The sequence below is a fragment of the Pseudophryne corroboree genome, chromosome 2, assembly GCF_028390025.1.
Source record: "Pseudophryne corroboree isolate aPseCor3 chromosome 2, aPseCor3.hap2, whole genome shotgun sequence".
In the NCBI taxonomy this organism is placed as follows: domain Eukaryota; kingdom Metazoa; phylum Chordata; class Amphibia; order Anura; family Myobatrachidae; genus Pseudophryne; species Pseudophryne corroboree.
Window position 1 is genome coordinate 74,520,765 of NC_086445.1, and position 3,436 is coordinate 74,524,200.

The following is a 3,436-nucleotide window of genomic DNA, read 5'->3' on the forward strand; positions in this document are numbered from 1 at the left end:
CGCGGCCGTGTTTTGGATTCGGATGCGTTTTGGCAAAACCTCCCTGAAAATTTTTTGTCGGATTCGGGTGTGTTTTGGATTCGGGTGTTTTTTTACAAAAAACCCTCAAAAACAGCTTAAATCATAGCATTTGGGGGTCACTTTGATCCCATAGTATTATTAACCTCAATAACCATAATTTCCACTAATTTCCAGTCTATTCTGAACACCTCACAACATTATTTTTAAAAATTGCACATAGGTCACTGGATGACTAAGCTAAGCGACCCTCAGTGGCCGGCACAAACAACACCTGGCCCATTTAGGAGTGGCACTGCAGTGTCAGAAAGGATGGCACTTAAAAAAATAGTCCCCAAACAGCACATGATGCAAAGAAAAAAAGAGGTGCACCAAGGTCGCTGGATGGCTAAGCTAAGCGACCCAAGTGTCCGACACAAACACCTGGCCCATCTAGGAGTGGCACTGCAGTGTCAGACTGGATGGCACTTCAAAAAATAGTCCCCAAACAGCACATGATGCAAGGAAAAAAAGAGGTGCACCAAGGTCGCTGTGTGACTAAGCTAAGCAACCCAAGTGGCCGACACAAACACCTGGCCCATCTAGGAGTGGCACTGCAGTGTCAGACAGGATGGCAGATTTAAAAAATAGTCCCCAAACAGCACATGATGCAAAGAAAAAAAGAGGTGCAATGAGGTAGCTGTGTGACTAAGCTAAGCGACCCAAGTGGCCGACACAAACACCTGGCCCATCTAGGAGTGGCACTGCAGTTTTCTAGCGAGAGGATGAGTGCTTCCATCCTCATGTGAATCTGAACCACTAGCCATGAACATAGGCCAGGGCCTCAGCCGTTCCTTGTCACTCCGTGTCGTAAATGGCATATTGGCAAGTTTACGCTTCTCCTCAGACGCTTTTAATTTTGATTTTTGGGTCATTTTACTGAACTTTTGTAGTATACTTGATGACACAGAGGTAGAGCAGTGGACTACTGTACCATACTGCTATATATTATATACTGGTGGTCAGCAAAATTCTGCATTGTCCTCCTACTATATATACTGCGCACAACAACTAAAATGCACCACAGGTATGGATGGATAGTATACTTGACGACACAGAGGTAGGTAGAGAAGTGGACTACTCTACCGTACTGCTATATATTATATACTGGTGGTCAGCAAAATTATGCACTGTCCTCCTACTATATATACTGCGCAAAACTTAAATGCACCACAGGTATGGATGGATAGTATACTTGACGACACAGAGGTAGGAAGAGCAGTGGACTACTGTACCGTACTGCTATATATTATATACTGGTAGTCAGCAAAATTATGCACTGTCCTCCTACTATATATACTGCGCACAACAACTAAAATGCACCACAGGTATGGATGGAAAGTATACTTGATGACAGAGAGGTAGATAGAGCAGTGGACTACTGTACCGTACTGATATAATACTGGTGGTCACTGGTCAGCAAAATTATGCACTGTCCTCCTACTATATACTACATTGCAGCACAGATATGGAGCATTTTTCAGGCAGAGAACGTATAATACTGGTGGTCACTGGTCAGCAAAACTCTGCACTGTCCTCCTACTATATAATACTGGTGGTCCCCAGTCCCCACAATAAAGCACACTGAGCACAGATATTTGCAGCACACTGAGCACAGATATGGAGCGTTTTTCAGGCAGAGAACGTAGATATTTTCAGCACACTGAGCACAGATATTTGCAAGCACACTGAGCACAGATATTTGCAGCACACTGAGCACAACTGAGAGAACGCTGCACACGTCCTCTCCCTATCATCTCCAATGCACGAGTGAAAATGGCGGCGACGCGCGGCTCCTTATATAGAATACGAATCTCGCGAGAATCCGACAGCGGGATGATGACGTTCGGGCGCGCTCGGGTTAACCGAGCAGGCGGGAAGATTCGAGTCCGCCTCGGAACCGTGTAAAATGGGTGAAATTCAGGGGGGTTCGGATGGAACCGAACCCGCTCATCACTAGTGAAAATACATCGGCCGTTGTGAAAGTACGTCGCGCGTGTGCACTGCGCCGCATACGCATGCGCAGAAGTGCCAGTTTTTTACTTAATCGCAGTGCAGCGAACATTTTCAGCTAGCGATCAACTCGGAATGACCCCATAGTTGTCTACCAAGTTCCCAGAATTGGCAGCTAAGCAAAAGGCATGGTATATACTATTCAAAGTTTTAGTACATAATCTAAAAGCGCATGGAATACAGTTTATTGTCAGATGAAATTGAATATGATATTGTCATTTCTTGGCCTCCGGTTCATTAATGGTTCATGGCCGATATTTGTAAACCTCAGCTTTCAAATGGCCCCGTTGGCTGAGTAGAGGCCTTGCATGAAGCTGATAAGGATTGTTTTCTGCCCAGCAACAAAAATTCACATCATTGCTGTGCGTGTTCGCACAGCGGGCGATCAGATCTGAACTGCGCATGCGTATGCACCGCAATGCGCAGGTGCGACAGAAGGCTGCACAGTGGATTGCCGGTAAGCAACGGGTTTGTGCGATCGATCCATCCGCACGGGCGTTCGCAAGGAGATTGACAGGAAGAGGGCTTTTGTGGGTGCAACTGTTTTTAGGGAGTGTCTGGAAAAACGCAGACGGGACCAAGCGTTTGAAGGGAGGGTGTCTGACGTCAAATCCGGTCCCGAACAGGTTGATGTGATAGCAGCGGCTGAGTAAGTCCTGGACTGCGCAGAGACTGCACAAAATCAGTTTGTGCAGCTCTGGTACACATGCGTTCACACACTTGCACAGCGAAAATACACTCACCCTGTAGGCGGCGGCTATCTGATCGCAGTGCTGCAAAAATCACTGCCCAGCAATCAGATCTGAATTACCCCCAAAATACCTAAATACCCATACCAACACTGTAGACGGCTCAAGACTCAATCTGGAAAAGGCTCAGCTGTCAGGGCAATACATTAATACATTTCAAAATCCATCATACACAAACTTTGATTAATCAATGATTCATGTTACAGAAACTATCCAGTGATTACAAAATCTAGGAGCCCATAGTTACAATGGATGGAAAGTACTAAAGCTAATTATGCAACCAAAATTCAGAAAAATGCTGTGTCAGAATTTCGGCCACATTCCCATATGTACCAAGCTCCAGAAGGCAAAACATTCTGGAGCTTGATCTATAGATGGTGTTACCTAATAGAAGCACTCTGAGGGCAATGCTGGTAATTCTGGTGATGCCTGGGAGTATGTGCAGCCAGTGTCAGACTGGGGCCCACCAGGGAATGCAGTGGTAAGGGCCCAAGCTTAAGGGGTGTGGTCAGCCACCAGAGGAGGGTGGTGAGCCACATCAGATGAACATGGCCAACCATTAGAGAGGACTTACAAATAACAGGGCCCTTTTATATAGAAGGTGACTAGGGTATCAT